At 43.1% G+C, this 19,265-nt stretch overlaps 1 protein-coding gene across 1 annotated transcript in view; it reads left to right on the forward strand.

Moving 5' to 3' along the window:
- LOC115941930 (uncharacterized) overlaps positions 1 to 19,265 on the forward strand; it is a 205,740-nt gene that overhangs the window by 185,583 nt on the left and 892 nt on the right. The window lies entirely within an intron of this gene.

A 19,265-nucleotide genomic window follows, 5' to 3' on the forward strand; every position in this document is an offset into this window, starting at 1 on the left:
AGGGGAAAGAATTTAGAAATAGGACTTGGAATGCAAAGGGTCTAGTTCTTGGGGCCCCTGGATAAAAGAGTTTTAAGCAAGGAGTCTTATCTGGGCTCCCTAAACCAGAAGCTGTAGATAGGGTGGGGTCTGCATACATTATCGGTCTTTATAAGGCTTGGTCCCACCCCCAAGTATGATCAAAGAGATGTTGCCCTGAGGGAACTTACTCCAGAATAGCTTGGAATACCTCAAGTGTCTGGGGAAGGAGTGGTGGCTGAATTGCAATGGAATTGCGCAGAACAAGTAAGTGAGAAACTAAAGAGAAACTGAATCTGCCCCCCAGTTTTCCTTGAAGGCAGCCCCAATAGTGTCTTTTACTAAGTATTTTCAGAGGGTAAAGACTATAATTTCTGTGGAAAGAAAGAAAAACTATGAATTAAAAATCAGATTTCAACCCAACTTTCTGACATAATAAATTAAGACCAGACTAGGGGGAACTCAACTCTTCTGCTTTACTTGGACAATATGAAATGTTCCCATTTGATAAATGCTTATGGTGGTGATCCTGGTGAAAATATGAGTGCTTCTTTCTGAACAAAAAGCATTTCATTAGCAAATCATTTGCAAAGAATATGAACCAGATATTAAAAGGTTGAAAAAACTTAGAAAAGGTAGTGTCTACAAAGCTGTAGTCATTAAGACAGTATGGTACTGGCACAAAAACAGACACATAGATCAACGGAACAGAATAGAGAGCCCAGAAATGGACCCTCAACTCTATGGTCAACTACTCTTTGACAAAGCAGGAAAGAATGTCCAATGGAAAAAAAGACAGTCTCTTCAACAAATGGTGTTGGGAAAACTGGACAGCCACAGGCAGAAGAATGAAACTGGACCACCTTCTTACACCACACACAAAAATAAATTCAAAATGGATGAAAGACCTAAATGTGACACAGGAAACCATCAAAATCTTAGGAGAAAGCACAGGAAGCAACCTCTTTGAACTTGGCTGCAGGAATTTCTTTAGATACGTCTTTGGAGGCAAGGGAAACAAAGGCAAAAATGAACTATTGGGATTTCATCAAGATAAAAAGCTTCTGCACAGCAACTGAAACAATCAACAAAACTAAAATGCAGTCTCTGGAATGGGAGAAGATACTTGCAAATGACATATCTGGTAAAGGGCTAGTCTCCAAAATCCATAAAGAACTTATCAAACTTAACACCCCAAAACCAAATAATCCAGTTAAGAAGTGGTCAGAAGACATGAGTAGACACTTTTCCAAAGAAGACATACAGATGGCTAAAAGACATGAAAAAGTGCTCAACGTCACTCATCATCAGGGGAATACAAATCAAAACCACAATGAGCTATCACCTCACACCTGTCAGAATGGCTAAAATTAACAACATAAGAAACAACAGATGTTGGTGACGATGAGGAGAAAGGGGAACCCTCTTACACTGTTGGTGGGAATGAAAACTGGTGCAGCCACTCTGGAGAACAGTATGGAGGCTCCTCAAAAAGTTAAAAATGGAACTACCCTATAATACAACAATTGCACTACTAGGTATTTACCCAAATAATACAAAAATACAGATTTGAAAGAGTACATGCATCCCGATGTTTACAGCAGCATTATCAACAACAGCCAAACTATGGAAAGAGTCCAAATGTCCATCCACTGATGAATGCATAAAGAAAATGTGGCAGGGAGCCTGAGTGGCTCAGTCAGTTAAGCACCGACTCTTGATTTTGGCTCAGGTCATGATCTCATGGTGGTGGGATTGAGCTCCACATCGGGCTCCCACTCAGCATGGAGCCTGTTGAAGATTCTCTCCTTCTCCTTCTACCCCTTCCCCCATTTGCACACGCTCTCTCTCCCTCTATCACTCTCTTAAATAAATAAATAAATAAATAAATAAAATCTTTTTTTAAAAGATGTGGCATATATATATATACACACAATGGAATATTACTCAGGCATCACAAAGAATGAAATCTTGCCATTTGCAACAACATGGATGGAGCTGGAGTGTATTATGCCAAGTGAAAGAAGTCAGTCAGAGAAAGACAAATACCATATGATTTCACTCATATGTGGAATTTAAGACAGAAAACAGATGAACATATGGGAAGGGAAAAACAAAAGAAAGAGGGAAGCAAACCATAAGAAACTCTTAATGAAAGAGAACAAACTGAGGGTTGCTGGAGGGGAGGAGGGTGGGGGATGGCTAGATGGTGATGGGCATTAAGGAGGGCACTTGTTGGGATAAGCACTGGGTGTTATATGTAAGTGATGAATGACTAAATTCTACTCCTGAAACTAATATTACAGTATATGTTAACTGACAGGAATTTAAGTAAAAATTTGAAAAAAAAAGAACGTGTAGTGTCAAGATATTTAAAAATGACAAAAAAAAAATATGGATGACTGCTTAAATACATACAGTAGCAAAAATATTCACTTGCTCTTTGGAGCATCAGAGAGGTGTCAGCTTACGGAAGAAGGAAATGATGGGTCTCTAAACACACTATTTTGATGAGCCACAGCTGGTGACTATGTTCTGTGTGTGGCATTTCAGAGTGTTTTTTCTGCGTGCATGTGGTAAAGTACCAAGAGTTGTATGTAGCCAACTCCTAGGGCTTGGAATTGACCTTCCTCCCAGTGGCTGCTCTTCCCCAATGCTGGATCTCTGGTCACACAACTGGTTTTCCCATTCCTGATGCTTTGATTTGCATTTTTATCATTTTTCTTTAAATCTTCTACAACCTCATCACCTATCCTCCAGAAATGATATACTCCTCCTTCAATTGGAAATGGAAGCTGTTTGGTCTACATCTCTTCAGCTTCCGTCCCCTCTGTCATCGAAATTACTGATGTCTTTACCCATCCTTCCCTCCTTCCTGTCTCAGAGGAAGCATCATCCTTAATTCTTTCCAGAGCTAATCCATCTCCTTGTGGTCTTGAGTCTTGATTTATTACTCATCTCCAATCACTCCCTCTCTCTCTTCACTGGCATTTCTCTAATCCATATGCATGCTGAATTTCCACCATCCCTAAATGAAACACACCACCTTTCAATGGCCATTCCCAGCTTGCTTCCCACCTGTCATTGCTGTTGACCAGATCTGGCCCCATGTCCCTGGGAAACGGTCGCTGCCCTAGCCTCACCTCCTTCCTTTCTGTTGTTGAAGTCCTGGAGGCTCCTTGGTTCTGCAGGTCCCCCTTCCTCATGCCACAATCTCCCTCACAACACCAACTCTTCCCCGCCCTGGGGCTGGGGTTCCCATGGCCTCATTTGTTTCAGGCTTGACTTTCTCCCCTAGACCTGGAGACTACGCCTCACTTTTGTACCTCACAAAGCTGTTCTGAAGATCCAATGAGATTACGGATGTGAAACCACCTTAAAAACAAAAACAAACAAACAAAACAACAACAACAACAAAACACTTAAGAGATGGTAGCTTTTATCAGGGCTACCTTCCCCCTGACTGTAGAAAACTGACTCTAACACCCTTCTCCTGAGTCCCCCCAGCCTGTTCTCCATCCCCGAGGTCCACCAGTCAACTCCCTGAGCTGAGGCTGTGCATGAAGGCCTCTCCCCACAGATGACATGCTGGTCTGTGCAACTGTGGTTAAGGGCCCAGCTGCACCTCCACCCAGCACCCTCCATTCCCACACAACTTGAATTCCCCAGTAGGGTGTATCGCCATAGTTTCTGCTTTGTCGGAGTGAGTGGACCACCCCACCGTCCACTTCATGACACATAACATCTCAAAACTTGGTTATAGGTTGTGATTTATCAACCCATTCCTTAGGACCTAAACTCTTCAAAGGTCAAAGTCCACTCTCCTAGAAGCTGAGCCTGTTTCCTGTTCTCTCTGAAGCACGTCCTTCTGTGGACTGGCTCTTGAAACCTCTCTTCTTGTAACTGATTTCCCTCAAAGTCCTATTTCTCTCTGCCTCTTTTTACACCCCTGCTCTGACAGCCCTTCTGATGTTGTACACCTTTCTTACCTGAGCAGGCTCATAACTTATTCACCAATAATACCCAGATCACCATGACATGAGTCTAGCCCTCCCTAACTCCAGACCCAGAAGGCCTTCCAACAGTCTCTGGTCCCCTTCCTTCCTCCTGTGTCCCCTAACTCTGTGAATGGAGACCCACCCACCTCCACTCAAGGCAGAAAATTCAGTTACCACTGACCCCACCATCACCAATTGCCCCAACTACAAATTTTATCCATCTCCACATTTTATCCATTTTACTTCTTTCCCATCTTTTCACTATGTTTAGTTCAAATCCTCACGATGTTTTATCTGATTTCAATAACCTCCAAACTGGCCTTCCTCCTCACCACCCGCACTCTGGGGCCAGCTATCTTTAGAGATTTCACATTGCCACCCTGCTTAACAGCCTTTGACAAGTCTCCTTTGCCAAAATCATTAGTAAAGCATTCCATATCCTTCACAATCAGGCTCCGGTTTGTTCTTTCATGCTGACCCCTTGCCAAAAGCCCCCTGGACCCAGGCTGAGTGGGACGTGGCCTCTGTTTTGTTTGTTATTTCATTTTGTCAACTGATCAACTAATTTTCACTCACAGGTTTTCTCCTCTGCCAAACAGCTCAGCTCTGCCTGAATTGTTTAGCATATGTAGATGATTCAATCCCAGAAAATATCCTTGCGTGGATATTTTTAGTCATCAAATGACATAAACACTCTACACATTAATCATGGAGTTTATAAAATTCCAAAGGAAACCTATAACTATATGATGGCATCTCAGAAATGTTTGAAAGAATCATGGCATAATATAAGCAGAACGATTCTCAAAACTTTGTCCCATTAATATGGAACGCTTATTTACCCAAGCTATGGGAAGGAAATAGCACAAATAAATCACAGCATTAAGTATAGAAATAGACGTATTTTGTTGTATAATATATTATTTTTTTCCATCCTGCAGAGTGACTTTTCTAAGGAGGCTTTTGTTAGATTGAGAAAAATTAATTTCTAATCCCAGACAGCAAGCAGCTAATGCTAAACAGGGAAGTGACTCAAAAGCATGGGAATTTCAGGCATCAGGCTGACTGGGAGACTGTGTCTGTTTATAATATGAATTTTAATCTGAATTTACAACTCTAATTTGGACTTAAAATGTGTTTTTCCGGCCCCCCTTGGCTATTGATTTGCTTTCATTTTATGCAGTCTTGTCTTCTGTCTTAGCTAAAGACTGTCATTAACGAACGCTACACCAGAAACCTGTTTCCTGATATATGCTCTATACAGCGAGGAATGTAGACATTTGGTGATTTTTGGTTTCTTTGTCATTGTGTATGGGTCAGACGTAAAGCACATTTACACAGCAGAGTCTACAAAATATAGTCATTGTTGAAATGAGAGGTCATTCTATTTTTACTCACTTTCACTTTAATTGCAAATTGTTAGTGCAGGAATTTCCACAAAAGGGTTATGCAAGCATGCCCAAATTGCTTGAAATATTTTCCACTTCTCTGACTTCCCATGGGAAAAGCCACTAGGTTGCATTTGTGGCATCTCAGTTGGTTCAAGCAGCCTAATTGGGATTTAGAGCTTTAAACTGTGCGGGTTTACAGAGGGACATCCAGGATCGGAACTCCTGTCTCCATTTCCTCCCTTGAATCTGGAAAAGTGTGAATTACCCATGAAACGTACAAACTTGAATGATGGCAGCTGACATCCAGCTTCTGTTTTTTCACCGTCCCATTTTTATGTTGATTCTTTAAATGATTTTTTTTTTAAAAAAAAGATTTGAACTGTTTGCCAGGAATTTCATCAGGAAGCAAAGTGCACTATTGTGTTCTTTAAAAAAAAGGGGTTCGCAACTCATATGGGAGAAATACACCCTTGGGCACGGGTAACTTTCCTGTCTCTCGGGCAGAAGCACCTAATCACTGGCCCATCTGTCAGAGCCACCTAATTGCAAACATGGGCCCTTTTGCAATGTAGTGTACTAATGCAGAACAATTAATTAAAGCTCAGAGGGAAAGAGTTGTTTAAAGGTACATACTCCCTTTAAGAAGTATACCTCTAACAGGGATCTTGCATTGATTCTCTCTTGTGCTTTCTTACAGACCCTCATCCATATACCCATGCAAATTTCAATTGTCCTACTTTTCAATTTCTGCTGTGCAACATTTGATGTAATTTAAACGAGTCAGGGAAAAAGCTGAAGTCAGCAGTGCTTTCTTTGTTTGCCTCTCAAGCTTTACTGTGCATGTAAATCCCTGGGGGTCTTGTTAGAGAGCAGATTCTGATCCAGTGGGTCTGAGGGGTTCCCGGGAAGCAGCATTTCAAGTGGGCTCCCAGATGTTCTGCTGCGGCTGCTCCCAGACCACAATTTCAGTAGGAATGATTTAGATTATTAGATACTCTCACCAATGGGAATTGAGACTTCATCCTTTCAGGATTCCTGTGCAAGCCCGTCTCTGTCTTACTTGCTCAATACAACGGGCACATCCCAGGTTATCTTGCCTGCTTCACATCTTCTCAAACCCACTTTCACTTTCCTCCTTGGCTTTTTTGGTATTTCCTCTGGAATCCTTAAGGAAGCACATCAGTGTCTAGGACTCTGAGAGCTCACACAAGGAATATGTTCAAGACATGTTCCCTCCTGGCAGTTTTAGAAACAAAATGACACACGTCTTTTCCTTTCGATTATAACTGAAACGTGGCCAGGGAGTGCACTGTTTGGAAAAATGCATTGGGCATGAGAAATGTGTCCCAAACTCCCTAGGGGGTCTTAAGCTCATGTGCCTCAGTTTCCTTCTTAGTAAAAAACAGACAAGGCTGAATTTGAGGATCTCTAAAGCCCCCCTCCTGCTCTGACCCTTGCTGATTCTGACAGTTGGTTGTTTAATCATTTGGAGGAATTCTTACTGGCTTAAACCAATGGATGCTCTTTTAGGGAGGTTGTCCTATTAGTACTGAACCCTGTTGAACTCATCAGAGTCCACTCCCACCTCTGCACTCCCAGGAGGATATTACTCGACCCACAAGAATAGTATGACAGCACTGCATCCTTGTTTATTTTTTTAATTCTAAAAATTTTTTAAAGATTTATTTATGTTAGAGAGAGAGAGAAAGGGTGGGGAGAAGCAGAGGGAGATAGAAACCCAAGCAGACTCTGCATTGAGTGCAGAGCCCCACAAGGGGCTCAATCTCATGACCCTGAGATCAGGGCCTAAGCTGAAACCAAGAGTCTGATGCTTAACCGACTGTGCCACCCAGGCACCCCTATTTTTTTTAAGTAGGCTCCACACCTAGTGTGGAGCCCAAGGTGGGGCTTAACCTCACGACCCAGAGATCTAGACCTGAGCTGAGATCAAGAGTCAGACACTTAACTGACTGAGCCACCCAGGTGCCCACATCCTTGTTAGCTCATACCCACCCATCTTTATGGCTGGACTCTTGAGTGTCTGGTCTAAGCTCTTTGTGGGGAAGGGAGGCAGTCACGAGGACTGTGCCTGGTTGCCAAGACCACGAGACGTGGTGGGACCAGGTAAGTATTTACCCCAAGCACATGAAGTCAGCCTAACCCCAAACAGGAAGTTTCTGAATCTAAGAAGTGAAGCCAGAGACAAGACTGGAGTGAGGTGGAACCCTAGTCAAGAAAATAAGATGTGATCAGAAACTGGGAGGATTGGGAACAGTCCAGGAAGCAGAATTTGAAAGGATGCAGAGTGAGTGGTTTTGGAGGGAGATTGTGAGAACTCTTGCAAGGGGTAAGACCAATGTTTGAGTTGCTCAATTAAAGGAGCTCCTCAGGGCTGGTCGGAGAACTTTGTGAGGGCAGAAACTCTACTCATGTTTTGCCGAGTACCTCTAACAATTACATGAATAGTAAAAGAGATGAGCCAAAGTGAGAAGCTGCAAATGAATGAATGAATGAAATCAGTCAATTTGCAGATCACATAATTTATCCACACTCCTCATATCCATTCTCTCCTTTTTCTTGGCAGCCATACAAGTTCATATTCTCATTATTTCTCAAGCAAACCAAAGGGACTCCCCAGTTCTCCATTCCCTTCCAACTTCATTTCAAACTACGCACAGCAGCAGGATTAGTTCTTGTTTGTGCCTTAGTTATTTGAATATTCTATTCCATGAGAGAAAGTCAGTCTCCTGAGGTCAGAGGAGGTGTTCTACCAAGTTTTATATGTTCACTATGGTTAGCACTCAATAACTCTTTGTTGACGTGAATCACCTATGTTCATTATAAGTCATTAGAAGATCCATATCCTGAACATTTAAGGCAATATCTTTCTTACTATGTTATTTTTCAGTACTCAGATACCTGAGAGTTATACTTGATTAAAATATTCTTATAAAATCAACTCATTTAAACTTTCCCATTAATTATTACTTTAGGGTTGAATTAATACTTTTTTTAAGTTAGGAAAACCTTTTGTGAAGTAGTGATTCTTCATTTTTTGTTAGAGTAGCAGATCTGTGAGAGCTATGGGCACCTCTTCCCCACAAATGCCCCTATGCACCATCTTACATATCCCCTAAAGCCCTTGCAGGCCCCTAAAGTTGATGGAATTCAAGCCTAGAACTTCTGCTGGAGAAGAATAAAGGTTTTCTGCAGCCAAAAGACTCTCGCTTGTTTCCTCCTTCACTCTCTCCCCCGGCCTTGCCACCTGGCATTCAGGAATGCAGAGAATCCGTCCATCAATACCCATTTTGAAACTGAAAACAGAAAGTAGGCAGGAGGCAGGGCATAGTGTATTCTGTGCTCTTGTCAACAATGATCTTTATCATGGGATTATAGAAATCAAGGAAGGATTGGCTGATGTGACCACTCTTAAGGCCTGGAAATGTAGGCAGGTGCTTTTGAAATTGCCAGCTGATGACGGAGAGCATACCTCTCCACCCAGTCCCGGGCGCTCCTGGGAGCTTCTCACTGTCCTTGAGGAAATGTTGAGAGCGGGCGCCTGGGTGGCTCAGATGGTTAAGCGTCTGCCTTCGGCTCAGGTCATGATCCTGGAGTCCCTGGATCGAGTCCCGCATCGGGCTCCCTGCTCAGCGAGGAGCCTGCTTTTCCCTCTGACCCTCCCCCCTCTCATGTACTCTCTCTCATTCTCGCTCTCTCAAATAAATAAATAAAATCTTTAAAAAAAAAAAAATGTTGAGAGCAAGGGCTAATTCTGAGCCTGAGGAGCACCTCCCCCCTCTTTTCTTTGAAGATTCCTTTCCCCATCCCTTCAGTTTCAAAATAGTGTGTGGATCTGACATATAGGAAAGGTTGCTAGGAGAAGGGGGATTAGGGCCTCAAAAATAAAAAATGAGGCTAACCTGTCAAATGTTGATTCTAGTTTAATTTCCTGACAGCTTTATCCCAAAAGTAAGGGCTTCCAAGTTTCTGTTTCAAGAGAAGATATTTCCATATCCTTTGCAGTTTTGAAATAAGAAATTTCTCTGATGCAAGTTGTCATAGCACGATGGAAGAGGACAGAAAAATCTGTCGAGATCTGGGGATTCGCTCACCTCTCACACTCTTTTTCCTTTCACTCTTTTTGCTGGCCTTCTATTTTATAGCAGTAATTGCACCAGGATACAATCAGCCTCTGAAACAGGATCCTCAACCTCTTTAGAAGCCCTTAAACCTCCTTGGGCCCCACCAGTTCAGCTCATGATGGATGTCCCAGCACGTTGAGAGACAGATAGTTTGATCAGCAGCATGTTGATGCATAAAAAGCACAGTCATTGATTATCACTTATGTAAGAAAATTGTGGTTTAATAGATATCATCAATTTTGATTTATGTCACTAGAAGAAGTAAAATGATGGGGCAGGGATAGTTTGTATTTCCTCTAATTAACCTGTGAAGAAACCAATCATTCTGTAGCAGGCCACACATTCAGTCATTTCAAAATGAGAGGGAACCACGTTGCAACCAGAATGAAAGTATTAAGCGATGTACATAGGACGGAAGACCCTGCATTTGGAGGAATATGGATTTAAAATTAATCCAAGCATCACTTGATAACAGTGTACAGAGCATCTTGAATGGAAAAGACCATGAAGGTTTCCACTTCTCAAATTCAAGGCCCCGGCTGTATGTAGCATAGCAAAAATCAGACACAAACTGCCATCAAATGAATGCCACCAGACTAACTGGTCTCGTCATCAATGAAACGTAGGACATAGTGTACATAGGAGATGAAGCAAATATATTTGAAGTTTTTCTGGCACGCTTCTTGCTACTCACCTCCGCAGGTTTAGACAGCATTGTGTGTGTCTAGATCCCACTTCCCCATTTGTAAGATAAGAGGATTATCACTGTAGGACCTAACACGTGTTAACACTTTCACTGTGTCAGGCACTGAGCCTGGCGTGTTAATGTATTATCTTTAATCTCTTAAGCAACTTTCCAAAGTAGATATTATTATTTCCACATTACAGAGGAGAAAGTTGAGGCACAGAGAAAAGAATTAATTACCAGCGGTGACATAAGAAACAAGTGATGGATCTGTGATTGGAACCCTCCTCTAGGGAGCTCCCAGATAGTCCCTAAGCTGCTTGGATTCGTATGCTAGGGGTGCTGTAGCAAAGTGTCACAGACTGAGTGGCTTGAGTACTAGCCATTGATTGTCTCACAGTTCTAGATTAGGGTGTTGGCAAGGTATGCTCCTTCCGAGATGTGTGGGAGAATGTTCCATGCCTCTTTCCTAGCTTCTGGCGGGTTGCTGCCAATCTTTGGCATTCCTTGACTTGTGGCAGGATAATTCCAATCTCCACATGGTGTTCTCCCCGTGTTCATGTCTGTCTAAATCCCCTCCTTTTTACAAAGATACTAGTTGTATTGGATTATATATATATATTGGATTATAAGCCCATCCTACTCCATCTTAACTAATTTCATCTGGAACCACTGTAGTTCCAAATGAAGTCACACTCAGAGGTATTGGAGATTAGGGCTTCAATGTATGAACTGGGGGGGGGAGGGGGGGAGGCACAATTGAACCCATAACAGTACTTATAATCTTGTTAAGGTTTGAAGATAGAAGTACACAAAGAGTTTCTTAATAATAGGACATAAGCCATAGTTCCAGATGACACTTTATGTCAGAGTGCATTAGTGTGTTCTTTGGTGGATAATGAGTGCTAACCCTTCAGAAACTTAAGAAAATCACACTTGGCTGGTTGAGGAGGGAATGCCTTCGACTGTGATAGGATTCAAACTGAGTGGAAATAAGTGGCATAGTCCATGCGGTCAGTAGGGAGAAGAAAGAGGGGTGTTGCAGTGTGTAAAACAGGATGCATTTGTTAGAAGTTGTGAGCTATGTTCCTGTCATTAAGGAGCTCACAACTGAGCTTTGGAGGCAGGGAGCAAACCTGAGAAAAATTAGCTATCAAGGCAAAAGTTTAAAAGATGATCCTCACCATATGGGGGCCGCTGTGCAGGCGGGGAACTGTGGTGGCCACGTGAGCGACGGAAGTCACAGTGAGCGCCAGCACTCTGACAATGCCTATGGGTCAGTGGTGATGTGAGCTGAGGGTTTTTCTGTTTTGTTTTGTTTTGTTTTTAAGGGTGGGCTTTGTGTAAGAGAGCAGCGAGGAGAGGAGTTCCCACAGAGAGGAGGTGCTGTGCACAAAGGTAGTCAAGTCTGAGGCATAAGGGAAAGCCATCAAACTTGCCAGCTGGGCTTAAACACCAGGTTCTTGTAAGGGAATGCCCTCAGGCTACCTTCAACTTTCCAGAATCCTGCATGAAAGCTACCACCTAGGAAGGCATTTACCAAAGTGTGTGGTCAAAACTTATGTTCTATGGGCGTCTGGGTGGCTCGGTCGGTTAAGCATCTGCCTTTGGCTCAGATCATGACCCCAGGGTCCTGGGATAAAGCCCCTGCATCAGGCTCCCTGCTCAGTGGGGAGTCTGCTTCTCCCTCTGCCTTTGTCTGCTGTTCCCCCTGCGTGTGCTCTCTCTCTCTGTCAAATAAATAAATAAAATATTTTTTTTAAAGTGTACATAATGTGCTAGCTATTGTCTATAAAAGAAAGAAAAATATAAAATATTCTATTTGCTGATTTTTGCACGATGACACACAGAAAGGATGTGAACCCGAAATCAATGAAAATGGCTACTTACAGGATGGGGGGGGCAGGGGCAGGGAACAGGTGGAAGTGATAGGGATGGGAGCAAGGCATCTGAAAGTTTTAACTTTTGAACGATATAAGTCTTTTACATGTTCAAAAATGAAACTAAATTTAAAATAATGAAAGAAGCCTAGCATTCAAATTCAATGCAAACATAAACAAATGAACATAACTGCATATCAAATTGGTAACCTAACCACAGAAAGAAAACAAATCATCCAGGTAGGTCTGAAGCCAGGACTCTGACAACAATAAGAAATGTTCTAAGGTCAAAGAGAAGCAAATAAATCTTAAACTTTAGTAAGTTTGGGGGCGCCTGGGTGGCTCAGTTGGTTAAGCATCTGCCTTCGGCTCAGGTCATGATCCCGGAGTCCTGGGATTGAGTCCCACGTCGGGCTCCCTGCTCAGCCAGGGAGTCTACTTCTCCCTCTGACCCTACCCCCTCTTGGGCTCTCTCTCACTCTCTCTCTCAAATAAATAAATAAAATCTTTAAAAAAATTTTTTAAAAATAAAATATCAGTATAAATTCTTTCTTTTAATAAAGAGATTTCCTAACCTGTCCACCAAAAGGGACTAAAGCCAATGACATCCCAGTAGAAATGAGCATATCCAACACCCAGATTTTGTTTTCTAATTACCATTCTCCACTGAAAGGAACGAGGGCCACTTGAGAAATGGCTCATTTCATATCTGGTACAATAAAATTTTAAGGTAAACATGGAGTATCTTGTTCCATAAAGCAAAGAAATACACAAATTCTAATGGAGTTAGTGTCAAAATACCACAGGAATGAACTTCAGAGTTTCTTGCTAGCCAAATTTGACACAAATTGAGTATAAAAAAGAATATGGGTCAAACATGTTAAATAAAAAAAATCAATGAGTCTGCAGACTTAAAGAGAGAGATACAGTAGAATATGACTCAACAATAAAAAGGAACAGACTGCTGAAACACGCAACATGGACGAATCTCAAAATCAAGCAGAATGAAAAAAATCCAGACAAAAAAGATTACATACCATAGGATTCCACTGATATAAATTCTAGAAAATGAAAACTAATCTAGAGTGACAGAAAGCAGAGCAGTCATTGCCTGTGGATGGAGTTAGAGGAAAGAGGGTGAAAAGAAACTTATCCTTTCAACGACAGCAACATGAGGGGCACAATGAGAAGGGAATCACCACATTGGATCCGACCTCAGTTCTCTAAAATGGCAATTTGAAGGAGCCATTTGCTGCACCTGTATCTGAGGCCAAGCAGACCTCCTTTGCAGTAGACCTTGACGTATAAATGGAATAAAAATCTCAATCATATTGCTACTTGTGGGATCTGTGCTTTGGGTAGGGGACCACTGAGGACATCCTGGTTCCAATACTGGGTCCAGTTCAATTGGAATACTTTGTTACTGGTGGGATTGAACTGTTCTTTTTTAAAGAGTAGATAGTTGTTTTCAAATAGACTCTTTCATAGTTCCATTTTTCTCCCAAAGCATTGAGAAATAGCAGTTTCTATTCTATCCATGTACAAGTCATTACTTCCAATTTTGATGTTTTATCATATTGAATACTTACCGAGTCCTGTGGTAAATCATGAAGCATGTAAATACTGTCACAAGAGAACAAATTTATAAACTACCATTATCACAGAGATTCTGCGAGAAGCCCATCTCATCAGTCACTTAGGAATATTATGTATAAGACTTACAGTCCTTGCCAGTGGAGCTTTAGAGATTTTCATATGTGATTGAAGTGTCCATCCATTATTGCTGTTGCCCAGTCAGAGCACAGATGGTGCTGTGTGCTGAGTAGAAATGTGGGTGGGGACCAAAGGCACCCTCCTGGTGTCTGTAGAGGCCAGCATGTGGAGTAAAAGAAGGGGCCAAGGGGCACCTGGGTCGCTCAGTCAGTTTAGTATCTGACTCTTGGTTTCAGCTCAGGTCATGATGTCAGGGTCATGAGATCGAGCCCCGCACAGGGATCCAAGCTCGGTGGGGAGTCTGCTTGAGACTCTCTCTCTCCCTCTCCCTCTGCTCCTCTGATATTCTCTCTCAAATAAATAAATAAATCTTAAAAAAAAAAAAAGAAAAGCAGCCAAATTCAAGGGCTGACACCTTCAATCAGCATGAGCCCCCGTGCTAGAGAGGAGTTCAGTGATGCAGTGTTTCGGGGTGTTGGATAGGCCAGGGCCCCTAGGAGAACACCACATGCCATGTGACTGTGGCCACCGCAATTGATCACACCCTTTGGGTGAAGTGCTCCAAACTCTATTGTGGCAGAGGTGAGTCATCCACCCAGGGCACTTCTAGATCTTTCCTACAGGGACTTGGGCTTTCAGTTCTGTGCATCTGTTTCTTCCCAGGGAAACACAGGTTCAGGCAGCAGGAGAGTGCCTAGAGCCTTGCGGAGAAAATTGCAGCCTCTACTTCAGCTTCCTCCTTCATAGCCCATGACCCTCTGTGACAAGGTGTACATTCCTCTTTCTTTCAGATTGCTATTGAGTATAGGATGTAAACCTAACCTTTAGAGTTTATGAAAGTCTTTGGGGAGTACTTACTGTTTAAAGAAAGCAAATGGTAAATCCTGGAAAAATGTGAATAATTACAACATAATTGATTTACCGTGTAAACTTGGATCTTATTTCACCTCACACATGGGGGACTGGGGAGCACAGCTGCCTTTTTCCTTTATTTTCCAAAAGCGGAGGCTAGTTTATTCTTTTTCAGGATGGTGAGTTGTTGATCAGGAGATCACAGTTGCTCCGACCAGTGAGCAGAGCTTCCTCCTTGTTGCCCTCCGTTTCCAGGACATCTTCTCTTTTGGGTTTGGGGCAACCATCCCCGACTTCCTTACCTTTCTCCCCTTACTACATGACACAGTGACTTACCAACCTCCAAGGGCTAATTTGGGAGGAGTTGAGGGAGTTTGAATGGGGCTTTGTATTTATGACTCATTTCCACTAGCCTTACAGAGATGATGGATGGCACCGAAAAACACATCCAATTTTTGAGGCTGGTTATTTGCTAACTATGTAGCCAGGCCCCTTTGGCTCTCACTGAAGGAGAAACTTAAGCTATTAACTGAGATTAAGTGACTCATTTTGAGGTCAAAGAGTAAATCAGGGATAGAATGAGAATTAGAACTGTAGCTCCAAAGAGCTGCGAAAGAGACTTCAAGAGGAAAAAAAAGGATACAATTGAGGAAGATTACTCTTTCTCTGCTGGCTACAGTGGCAGACAACCTTGGCTGTGGATTGTTCTCAGGGATTAATAATTCATTCTGAACCTCAATAATGAATTAGAGTGTTCATGGACACAGCATCTTTGCGTGACAGTTCTGTGCTCCACTCTAGAAGAAAGCGGAAACAGATTTAAATGCTTCACCCACCCCTGCCCGCTCTGTTGTCTGCAGGGTTGATGATGCACTTCAACCTAATCCAGCAAGAATTTATTTAGCACATGTTGTGTGCCAAGCATTGTGTTAATCCTCTAAAACAAATATCAGAAATTTAAATAAGACCCAATCCCTGTCCATAAGGAACTTAGAGTCTAGCGATCTATTCCTTATCTCAAATTATTTTTTGAACCATTCTCTTTTTGACTTGCATAATTTTTTTTTAAATTTTATTTATTTATTTGACAGAGAGAGCGTGAGCACAAGCAGGAGGAGCAGCAGAGGGAGAGGGAGAAGCAGACTCCCCGCAGAGCAGGGAGCCCGACGCAGGGCTCGATCCCAGGACCCTGGGATCATGACCCGAGCCGAAGGCAGACGCTTAACCGACTGAGCCACCCGGGCGCCCCTTGACTTGCATAATTACAAGAAGAACACAAATTAGACCTTGACTCTAAAGTATCAAGAATACACAGGGTTCTTGAAGACACAATTGCTTGGTTTTATTCAGCCAGATGAACTGGGGGGATGCCAACGGGCACACATTGACATCGGTGGCTGCCCTTCAGCTGTAGACTTGGAAAGCATACTCCAAATCCTCCAGTGAAACGTTTTGGCAGGCATTTTCATCCAGATATTATTAACAAAACTAAAACAATCCGCACATCGATTCTGACTCTCAGGGAGGTCCTTGATGGAAATGTTAGCAACTGGAGTTTCAAGTGCTTTTGTCCAACCAAATCTCATTTCCCAAGCGGTCATAATCTTTTAAGTAGCTTTTCGGTATTGGGGTAAATAAAGTAGTATAGGCATTTCCTTGTCTAGCCACTTTTTGCATTTTTCATTACTGTGACATTTTTGAAGGCTATGACTGATCCATGACTTAACAATGTAAATACTCTCAGTAGCATAAAGGCTGCTGGAAAAAAGATCACACAAGTATGCCACCAACTAGAAATCTGAAGGAACATGGTCTATGCAGTTCATTCAGTCAACAAATATGTACTAAGCACTCTGCTAGAACTTGTGTCTTAGACCCATGTCTCAATGTCTTTGGGCTTCAGCTTTGCTCATCTGTGAAATGGGAATAATGATGCCTACCTCACAGGATGATGGTGGAGATTAAGGACAGCAGCTATGTGATAGTTTCCAGCCTAGGGCCCATACAGGGGAGGTACTTGGTAAATGTGGTCTCCTGTCACTGCTAGGGGAGAAGGGATAAACAAATATATATATATATATATATATATTTTAAAGATTTATTTATTTATTTGAGAGAGAGAGCACACACGTGAGAGAGAGCATGAATGGGAGGGGCAGAGGGAGAGAGAATCTCAAGCAGACTCCATGCTGAGGGTGGAACCCAATGAGGGGCTCCATCTCAGGACCCTGAGATCATGACTTGAGCTGAAACTAAGAATCGGATGCTTAACTGACTGCACCACCCAGGCACGCTGGGACAAACATATTAATGAAATTTTCCCACCTTCTTCAAGTTGCCTTCCCCTTCTCTGCCTTCTTCACCTTTAACAGATGCAACTTTGGGGACTTCTTCAGAAAGAAACAGAGGTCACGCTTGGGAACACCTTCACGTTCCTGTCTTCTGAACTCTCGATCTGTTCTCATCTTTACTTAGATGGTCTCAGAGCATCACTACCTTTCTTGCTGACCAGATTAACTCATCATTCTGTGTTCTGGAGCCCATTCCTTCCCAGTTAAGGATCTCTTGCCACCCAAAACTTCTTTCTCCTCCTGTCCTCAGGTACTTTACTTTCTATGTATAAAGAAGCTTGATCCTCCTCCTCCTGGGCTCATGAGCCCCACTCTTGAGCATGGCCCCCTCTTCCCTACTTCAAAGCTTCTGGAAGGACTGGAGATTGCTCACTTTCTCATCCGCTGTTCACTTCTCAAGCCACCATCCTCTGGCTTGTCTTCCTTACGCCACTGAGATAGTTCTTGCCAAAATTATCATTCATTTCCAAGCCTATTGAATTTTATTTCACTTTATTCTTCATAGCGCTATGACTTTTGAGACTGCTTTCCTTCTGGAAACTGCTACTCCCTTGGCTTTGTGGTTTACGATGTTGGTCTTCCTCTTTCTGCCCTGGCCATTCCCGGCAACTCCAGGGGCTCCTCGTCCATTACGCCTGATGATGGAAACCTCAGTGGGGGTAGTTTTCTGTGCACTTTACTAAATTATTGCATTTTAGTCTTCACAGCAAACTTTAATGAGTACTACTATCTCCCCCTTTTATTCACAACAAATGTGAGGCTTAGAAATGCTAAGCCATCTGCCCAGAGTGACACACTAGTAAACACAGTCCAACACAGGGAGCCCAGCCCCAGGAGCCCCTCCTTTCAGCACCTAAATATTAGCTTTCCCCTCAACCCTTTTGATTAATTTTAACACTTCATTTATCTTGATCTCACCGGTAGGTTCTCCCAGATAGACCTAATTTACTTCCAGGTTTTAATGATTGCCTGCCTACATATGGATGGTTCCCGAGTTCGTTCAGACCAAGAAGCAGACATCAAACTGGAACTGGATGTAGGTGACACTTACTTGGGAGAAATGCCTGTAGGGGTACAGGAGAGAGGGAGAGCCTTGGGACCCTCATGTCAACCGTGCATTTGTGAAAGGAGAGTGAGGACAGAGCAGGTCAGGTAGGGAGAGCTTCAGATTGCAGGGAGGCCCTGAGAGAGTCTATGTTGGAGAAATCCCCCAGGGTGTCCTGTGCTCAGTCACTGGGGGCAGGAGCAGCCCCGGGAGGTGGGGTCAGGGAGAGCTGCAGTGGGCAGCCGTGAAGGAGCAGAAGGCTCTCTGCCAACTGCGTTCATCACAGCAGGGTCTCTGAGCAGTATCTACCCAAGTGTACACCTCCATCGTGAGCACAAATCTCCCATCTACATTTGCAGTTCTAACCTGTCTTTGAATTTCAGTCCTATGCTCAACTGCTTGCTTCCCATGTCTATCCCAGTCTCATGAAGTGTCAAGCTCAGTATGTCCAACTCTCCACCCATTTAAGGGCCTCAACCCTGAAAGTTCCATATTCTCCATATTGCCTACCTCACTGTGCGGCACTGGCATGCATCCCTCATCTGAAGCCCCTCCCTTGCCCTCACATCTGCACGTGCAATCAGCAACTAAGCTCTGTGGATTTTGTGTCCTAAACTTCTCTTCAGTGGGTTGCTCATCTCCTCTCCTCAACATGCTACTGCTGTCTGTCTCAGTGCCGAACCTCATCATTTCACTCTGTTGGAAGAGCTTTCTATCTGGTCTCATCGGGCCCCCTCCCACTGCACGGCCAACGGAGGGATCTTTCCCCACAAAACTCACCCCATGGACTGATAATCCCAGGATGATGTCGTGAGTGCTTAGAGGTGAGCCCCAAGTGTTAGGGAATTCAGTCCCTGATGGAAGTGCAAGGATGATTTCCTCGAGGAAAGCACCTGGAAAATCACAAAATAGATGACCAGGCCGTTTCAACAGAGGATCATCCATTCAGCCATGGGTGTTCATGGCCAAGAAAATTTTAGTCATAGGAAAGTTTCATGTTGCTATTAAAACAGCGAATTGCTAAAGGCAAATAAGGAAGGCGCTTCAATTTCCCTGAAATTTGAGGACCTGTAGGCTTGGGATTTCTGTCTTTTAAGTGCAGTCAACATTGACACATATCTGTTGGATGGGTTTCAAGGTCAGCCACCGACTTTGCCATGGTGCTCCCTGACCTCACCTCACACTTCCCA

Source organism: Leptonychotes weddellii, chromosome 3, assembly GCF_054177405.1.
Source record: "Leptonychotes weddellii isolate Sample4059 chromosome 3, ASM5417740v2, whole genome shotgun sequence".
Classification (NCBI taxonomy): Eukaryota; Metazoa; Chordata; class Mammalia; order Carnivora; family Phocidae; genus Leptonychotes; species Leptonychotes weddellii.